Below are 9502 nucleotides of genomic sequence, written 5' to 3'. Positions count from 1 at the left end.
GCCGCGGTTCGTACGTTGACGGATTATTGGCAGTGTACAGCCAACGAGAAAGTCTTATCCTGCGATGTGAAATAAGGCGAATTTTGGGGTAATGAACTGACGGAGAAGGAGATCATGGTGTTTACTTCTCTTATCCACTGACTCGATAGCTTACAAAATAACAATAATAATAATAATTCAAAATAGAGTTACAATTTAGATAGTTTTTATGACTTTTTCATTTTAGCAATGTGAGATGTATCATATAATAAGTGTTTTGATTCTTATAATGGATTGTTGCCTATGAAGATTACTTGCACCAAAAAGTGTATGTTATTGGTTTACCAGAAGTGAAACCAAATCAGTAACATAATTTTAGATTCCCTTATTAAGACCTCGTCTAATTAGAGCATCTTGTAAATAATAACTTATAAAAACAGGTTGGTTGTGTTAGACCTTGAAATACATTGACATGAGAAGACAAAAAGGACTATTAGTGTTGCAAGCAAAAATCCAATGAGTAGTAATAATTGTTGGGCAGAATCTTCAAGCATTTGCGTTGGTTGGTCACTATCCTCATCCAAGGAGAAGGAGGTGATGGCTAATCTCTTGGCTACAATGGTCAATTTTCGGTCTTTACTGTCAATTTTTTCCTCCAACTTTCCCAATATGATAGAATGCCCCTATTGAGTCCTCCTCTATCTCCCTATGTTGCATGCAATATTCAAACGATGTTTAACTTTGTGCTAGCTTTGTGCCATGATTAATGAAGTGATGGGAGTACATGCAGTGCACCAAGTATAATGGGAGTCGTAGCCCCCTTTCATGTGAGTTAGAATCATATCAAGGAAGGGGGGAATACCCACTCCTTGGCACCCTCCATGGGGGATAAGTTCCTTCATAGCTAGATCTTGACAATGAGTTTGAACGGATTCTACAATGTCCTCACTCCAATCCAAGTCGTGGGGATGAGTTATTATGCCGAGACAAAAATTGGCTAGCTTGTCAACAAATTTGTTCCCTTCTCTACGGATATGAGAGAGGAGGGAAGATGTGATTTTTATTGGGAGTTTTGTTGTATTTACCTATCCAAGCTTCAAACCTCCAACTCTTAGAGACTTTGTAAGGATCTGATCCACATTGTATTTTATGGAAGATATTGATAATGGTCTTAGAATCTCCTTCATTAATGAGCTTGTGAAATTGTTTGTGAATAGCAATTGAGAGACTATATTGCAGTGCCTAGATTTCAACAACATTATTAGTGTTGAGGTGTCATTTGAGGCCTATGACACCTCTATAAACATGTATAATCATCTCGTTATTGTTACAAAAGAATCCACCATAACTGGCTTGGCATGGATTTGATTCCAAGGCCTTCTCGAAGTCAAGTTTGATGAAGTCCTCCACACAGGGGGATTAGAAGGAAGGGCTAGAAGAGAAGAAATTGGGGACAGAAGGAGTCTGTCATAAGGAATAAAGGGAGAGACCCATTTTGATTAGAATGATTTTTTCAATTTGATTGCATTCCCAATATTTGGAGGACCAAGGAAGAGAATAAATTGTTTCCCTTATTTTATTTTGGATGGCTTGCCAAATAAAGTCTTTAGAGGCCCTTATGCTCCTTCTAAATATCCCATAGGATGAATCCTGGAATGGGTTTGCATGCTCTATTGAAAATGGGATTAGAAAATGGGAGTCCTGCCAAAATTGTAGAGTGGAGAGGACATTGTTTTGTATTATTTTAGTATATCGAAAATGCATAGCAAGGTGGTCCCAGAGAGAAGCAAAGAAGTTGCACCTACTGAGAAGATGGTTGACATTTTCTAAATTATAGAAATAGAGAAGATAGATTAAGGGGCCTTGAAAACAATGACTTTGAAGTTTGTCCCATGTCAAAGTTTTGTCCCATAATAGAAGCCACAAAAAAGAGTGATTTTGGGCTAGTGTTTTAGATTCCATATTTTTATGTCATTTTTGTAAATCATCCTCATTATTGTTTCTTGTGAAAAGACAACAAGCTTCAAAGAGGTTAAAATTTCTTGAAGGATAACAACCCCAATGAGTAATATTGTTGTCCTCTTGAACTGCAATTCTTTTGTTTGTTGATTCTTGCTTGATAATTGTGCTTTCTTTTTTAAGGAAGGCTCAATCCATCCCTTGCATGACTTCCAATTGTACCATTCGAAAGGGAAAGGGGATGAGTCCCAATAAAGTGCAACTAAGATTTGGCCCCTGGAGATGAGAGAATCCCTAATTGGGTGAAGTTGTTCATTTTGAACTAATTTTGGACATTGATGCCACGACTCATCCAAAAAAAACGCACTATTCCCTCTCCCGCTGAGAAGATGATTGATATTTTCTAAATTGGAGAAATAGAGAAGATAGATTGAGGGGCCTTGAAAACCACAACTTTGAAGCTTGTCCCATGTCAAAGTTTGTCCCATAATAGAATCCACAAAAAAGAGTGATTTTGGGTCACTGTTACAGATTCCATATTTTATGCCATTTACATAAATCATCCTCATTGTTGTTTCTTGTGAAAATATGACAAGCTTCAAAGAGCTTTCATATTATTTATTTTTTAAATTGAATCATATTTTAAAATCAATTAAATTTTTTTTTATCAAAATTATAAATTTGAAGTAATTTTAGTAAATTTGAAGTAATTTTAGTAAATTTGAATTGTTTTAGTTTTCAATTTATTTATGCACTCAAAATTACAATTTAGAAATTCTAAATTAAAATTTAAAAGTCTAGATTACAATTTAAATATTTTAAATTAAAATTTATATAATTAGTATATGAATTTTAGTAATAAATAATATCAAAATTCTAGTATTTCAATTTGTAACTTTTTATTATTTACTGGATTGATGTTGACATTAAATTTAAATTTACCAAAAATTAAACCATATTATTTAATGTTTGCATTTGATAAAATTTTAATTTATTTATTTTATTTTTTTAAATCTAATTTTTATAATTTAGTAATTATACTATTGCCGCGGTTCGTACGTTGACGGATTATTGGCAGTGTACAGCCAACGAGAAAGCCTTATCCTGCGATGTGAATATCTGGACACGGGGTCTCTGAAATAAGGCGAATTTTGGGGTAATGAACTGACGGAGAAGGAGATCATGGTGTTTACTTCTCTTATCCACTGACACAATTTGACAGAGGGAGTACGATCTATTAACAAGCAAAATTGTGTCAGAGGGAGTACGATCTATTAACAAGGCAAAATAGCGGGAAAATTCGGCTTCAGCAACGCAAGGCCTCATCTTCCGTATCCTTCTTTATGTGAAAAATGCATCGCCATGCCAAATGCAGGTCCAGCTCGGCAATCTTTGCACGAGACAGATTAACATGCAGCAAACATTCAGGGCGATAAATATATTTTTTTTTCAAATAAGGCCGCCGTCATTTCCAACTTCATAACTGACATTTAAATCCCTAGTGGGCCCTATGAGTGAAAAATATTAGGGCGCCCTGCCTTTGAACCTCTTGTGAAAATTCCCATGGGCCCTATCAAATCTACCCTGTTATGACAATCCTAAAGCAAGATGTTAGGCTCGTGGTTTCAGCGATTTTTCAACCCAGCAATACGGGGTTTTTTAAATGGTGGATTTGCTGAATTTTGTTTATTGTAAGTAGAGGTTTTTAACTAAAAGTAAAAGTAAGATAAGTGTCTCCCCAAATTCATGTTAAATATTTTGGAAAATATTTTTTTAACTTAAAATTTTAAAATGCTTTATATTTTTAATTTTTATTGTATTTAATTATTTTGTATCTTTAAATTTTTATTTAATTGTTTTGCATTTTAAAATTTATATTAAATTTCAATTTCTAGAATAATACAATTATAAAATTGTCCTATATATTATCAAATAACTTATTACATCATATAAAATAACAAATTATATCATATAAAAAATAAACTATCAAATAATAAATAATACATTTCATCTTGAGAAATATAGAAATTATTAAAAAAATGTAATAGTTAGTTAAATTATTATTTTACAGTGCTTAGATTACATAACTTTTAATCTATTGGTTTTTGAAATACACCTTGGAATACCTATTTTTCACCCAGACATATTTTAATCATATTTATTTTCAACGTCTTTGATATAATGGTTAATTAAATTATAAATTTATATTGTTTAAATGACATTTTTAATATCAATTTTGCCAAATACTTTATTCATTTTGAAATGTCATAATGATGCAAATTTAAATTTTTTATATTTTTTACAATACATTGGAATCTAGTTATCTAAGTCATGGTCAAATTGTTACTAGTGAATTTGCCTAAAATCAAATAAAAATTAATTCAAATATCTTTAAATTATTATGCATTCAAAAACACATAATTAAAAAAATATATAATATAATTTTGTTAAAAATTATATCACCTAAAATTAATAATGTAATTGTGTCTTTATTACATAAAACATTACATCGTCAATATTTTCTTAATTTATTAGTTCGTTTATTGTGTTTGATAAAAATCTCTACTTGAGTGTTCGTTTTACTTGTGTAGAACATATACTTTTTGCTCATATTTAGTATATCCATATCTATTTGTGATGTTTATCTTGAACATATTCATATGTATCAGTACAAATGTGATATTGTGTAAAAATAGAATTTGATGAGAGGTTATATATATGTATATGTTCGCAGATTTCCAATGCAAGAGAACAATATTTTTTTTATTACTTTTGGTAGAAACATTTTTTGGTTTGGAAGTATGGTTCTAAAATTTTGGTTTAAATGTTCCATATCAATATATTTTTTTACCACTTTTGGTAGAAACATTTTTTTGTTTGGAAGTATGGTTCTACAATTTTGGTTTCAATGTTCAAGTACTAAGTCTCAAGTGAAACATTTTTTGGTTTGGAAGTATGGTTCTAAAATTTTGGTTTCAACGTTCCATATCAATATATTTTTTTACCACTTTTAGTAGAAACATTTTTTTGTTTGGAAGTATGGTTCTACAATTTTGGTTTCAATGTTCAAGTACTAAGTCTCAAGTCATTAATAGTGTTTTATGGCTACTAAAAAAACACTTTATTCATTCATTCATGTATGTCTTATTTGTTTCTTACTCTAATTTAAGGATATTTAAACTAAGCAAGAATATCTACAAAGTAGCCCTTATTCAAATACAATAATTAGTTCATACATTTCAAAATTCAATAATTTAATTAAACAACACGGAAACACTAACCATACAGCCTTATTTAATAGTAAACCTAGAAACACTATACAATAATAACAAGCATTCACAGTGAATTCATTTGCCTTATCTTTAATGTTTTAAAACGGTGTACGTTCATCTCACACCACACTGCACAAGAATTGTAAATTCGAGAGTTCGAATTCGGGCAATTTTATTTTAAGAATAGAATTTCAATGTAATATCACTGTTTTATTTGTATCTTTTAAAGTGGACCCAAAATTGAAAAAAAGCCCAATGCCATGGTCATGTTCAGTGTTTCTTGGTAATATCATAATATCTCTTATTTAGTTGAGCAGTATCGTCTTGATAATATCATAATATCTCTTATTTAGCTCAGCAGTAGAATATCTCTTATTATTAGGCATTTCATTCTCTCTCCATGTACATTAATTCCTCTGTTTTGTGGTTAAGCGTAAGACTCAATGCAGACCAATGCTATTGGCCATTTGATTTCAATAGATTTTCTAATTTTGTAGATGTTTTCCACACTAATAACGTGATTGGTCATATTATATTTTAATTAATAAAATAACAATTTTTTATTTCACCTGATATGCAACTGATATTATAATGTCCGTAGACTTTTGTACTATTTAATATAAATATGATCATGTTTCCTTTATATTCAAATTTTTTTATTAGTTGTATTATAGTTTATTCAATGGCTCGAATGTTTTCAAAAACCGTTCGCGTTACGGACTGTGTGAGCTAGAGCTAGGAGGACAACCTTGTGCAGGTGGAGAATCTTTGTTAGTACAAGGTGATGATGATGATCGTCTCTTGAGACTAAATATTAGTCTATCCGACTTAGAAGCAAATTATTTAATTTGATTTAAGATTTTTTTGAGCATAAGATTTTATTCCTATGCTCAAAAAACATAGGAATAAAAGAGAGAGTCGACCATCCAATTAAGTTGAGAAAAATTAAAATAATTTATTTAAAAAAAACTATCAAAAAAACATGAGAATAAAAGAGAGAGTCGACCACCCAATTAAGTTGAGAAAAATTAAAATTATTTATTTAAAAAAAAATTATTAATATTAATTAGAATAAATATGATTTAATTTTTAATCCAAAATAAAGCTAATTCATAGTCAATAATATCTCGAACGCTTAATAAAGCTAATTCATAGTCAATAATATCGGGAACGCGTATATTCACTATGAACAAATTAAATAAGATAAATGAAATCTTAAATTTTACGTATTAAAATATAATAAACAAATTATAAATAAATAAATATATATATATAAAACAAACAAATTAAAATAATAAAACAGATGAATCTTGAATCTTATATATTAAAATATAATGAACAAATTAGAAGAAGAAAAAATGATATTCGAATCTTTATGAATTCATATGTAACATATTTATTTATTTTATTTATTTTTTAAATGTTATTCTCGTACTTTTTGCTCCTCGTGAGGAGTGTTCTAAGTTAAAAGACACACCGTAAAGGATTTAGTTCCAAAGTACTCATCAGATAAATAATATCAGTAGTGGATTTAATAAACATAGAAAGGGTATTGTAACACACATTGAGCGCCTAATGTATGAAAATGAAGGTATACCTGGGATATTTTGACATACAATTGGTATGAGAAAATCACAATATATTATTTTGGAGGAATTAAATATGATACAAGTGATTATATCTAAAGGTGTATTTCACAATATATTATTTTTGGAGGAATTAAATAGGATACAAGTGATTGTATCTAAAGGTGTATTTTACAATTTAATATGATTGAGATGTGTGATTTTTTTTAAACAGAAATAAAATATTTTTAAATAAAAAAAAATATTATAATAATAAAAAAATAATATATGTATTTAATTTATTTTAATGAAAAATATTAAAGAAATTTCAATGTGTTGACGTGTAATTTTCAACTTTTAGTTAACTACATTTTTGTGACTAGTATTTGTACTTTCTTTTGTGACTAGAGGCACTCAACCCAGTATAGGAGCTATACTATAGTGGTGTAAATGTTTGTTTATAAGCATTTGCATGTTCTATTTACATAAATAAAAACAAATTATTGATATAAAACTTAATAAATTTAATTAATAAACATATATATAAATTAAGATCCATTTTACCATGTGAATTAAAATAATGATTTTATAACCATATTTAAATTTAATTAATAAGCATATAAAAACTTACTACTTCTAATATAACAAGGTTCTTAAGCATGGGTATTCAATCTCACTTTATTATGAAAATTATTAACTTTTAGATAGCCTTTGTTATATTATCATGGGTCAAGTCTTACCCATATCACATGCCAAAAAAGTCATAACTCAGTTTACAATCAAAATATTTTATAGATATTATATTTTATTTTAATTTAATGTAATAACATTTTTTTAATGAAATTGAAAAGTCAAAAAAATCATAAGCATTTCCAAGATAAATCTAAATAGTTTATTTTGACTACTACTAAAATTATCTCTTCAATATTACATACAGATTAAATCAAGATTTAATAAAATAATAAATAATGAGAATATATTATATGCTAAATTTATAAAATATAAATAATATTATTAAGAACCATCATAAATCCATATTAAATACCCATCTACTAAGCCACTAGAGGAATCAAATCTTTTCAGGCGCAAACTTTCCCTCAAGTTTTGTACTCAAAAAGAAGTTTATGTCTTGAAATATTTGTTGCACTCAAAAGAAGTTTGCATCATGAGAGATTTGATCCCTTTAAGCACTTAGTGGATCCATTATGAAGAAGGCAGATGTAAGTTGGGATGGATGTAAGTTGGTTATTCACAGTGACCTTAAAAAATACAATATGATACCATGATCCGAACGAATCAAGATTAAAAACAAAATAGAAAACAATTAAATAATAAATTGTTTCGTGTTGTCTATTATATATTTTAGAATTTTTAACCAAAATAAAATAAACTATTTTTAATTAAATCTTAATTATTTCTTATTTAAAATGCATTTTTTACTATATATAAAATTAAAAAAATATTTTTTATTATTTAAATTATATTTTTATGTAAATAAATATATTTTTAAATATATTAATAATTCAATTTTTATAATTAAAAAATACATATATATTTAAATTTTACAAGTTTATTAAGATGGTTTTCGTCATAATCACATAAAAATTTATTTGTTCACCACCAACAAGTGTGGTTCATTGTCACAACAAAAAATCATATCAAAGCATTTAAATTTAACACAATTTTATCAAAACTCAGTGCGTTAGAAGTTTTTGAGGGCGTTGAATTCATATATACAGTGAAAAAACTAGTTTAAAGAACACAAACAAAATTTCACTTCAATTTTTCCCCTTGATTCCAACACTAAAAAATCCATAATCACATTAAAGACAACTCCAAAAACAACTCCTTGTTGTGCAGAGCCTAAAAGGTACACTACACTCAACGGTTATAGGATGATGATGGATGGATTGTGTCTTCACGTGGGTACACCAGAGAAATCCCGCAAGGGTATCTTTCAGTCAGAGGTTGCTAAGTCTCACGGGAATTACAGGTGTCGATTCGTGGACTATATCCCTCTCACACAGTCTGTGGGGTCTGTGTTAGGGGCGTCTCTTCAATCATCTTCAGGAATTGTTTTCTGTCACGGATGTTGCTCCTTCACGCGAATGGAGGCTCATGGTGTCTCACAATATTTTCTTTTCAGAGATTCACATCGAAACAACTGAGCCATAATTCAACTGTTGTGGAGGTTTGTTGAAGTTTTTAAAGGTGGTGTTAAATAAGTAGTATTTTTTTTTTATTTTTATTTTTTTAGAAAATTGACCGTATGAGGGTTAGTATGAGTGTTTGAGTTACATTTTTATGGTGAAAATGGATTCAACATCATCAAAAAAAATTCAGAAGAAAAATGTTTTTCAAAAAATTTGGACCATTTCTAGATTTGTGTGTGTCATCCTTGCGCAGGGGCCATGCTAATCTTCTCTGTATCGTTCCAATTTTATCTGATGTCTCCGAAGAGATACATCATCAAAAATTTTAGGACATCAAAATCTTGAAACTTGATAACTGTCATCTAGATTTTTTAAAATTTCTGTCTTATTGTCCCTAGTTTTCCATCAAATTTGAAGCCTCCAGTACACTTTTTTTTAATATATTTTTAGGTAGAATTTGATAAAAATTTATTGGAATTACAAATTTAAATCTTTTAGAGCACTGACTTTATATATAATTAAAAATGTATTTTAAATAACAAAATATCAACATTTAATAAAAAATAATTTTAAT

At 28.8% G+C, this 9502-nt stretch overlaps 1 non-coding gene across 1 annotated transcript; it reads right to left on the bottom strand.

Annotated features, from left to right (window-relative positions):
* Window positions 1-9135: 9135 nt before the first annotated feature.
* Window positions 9136-9240, bottom strand: LOC149191320 (U6 spliceosomal RNA). Its single transcript, XR_016255360.1, has one exon. It is a non-coding gene; the product is annotated as a U6 spliceosomal RNA (small nuclear RNA).
* Between the last annotated feature and the right edge of the window lie 262 nt (window positions 9241-9502).

Source organism: Pinus tabuliformis, chromosome 2_2 (genome assembly GCF_031772625.1).
Source record: "Pinus tabuliformis cultivar Carrire ecotype Pingquan chromosome 2_2, CPIR1, whole genome shotgun sequence".
Classification (NCBI taxonomy): Eukaryota; Viridiplantae; Streptophyta; class Pinopsida; order Pinales; family Pinaceae; genus Pinus; species Pinus tabuliformis.
The sequence above is the reverse complement of the archived record's forward strand: the minus strand, read 5'-3'. Positions and strand labels throughout refer to the sequence as shown.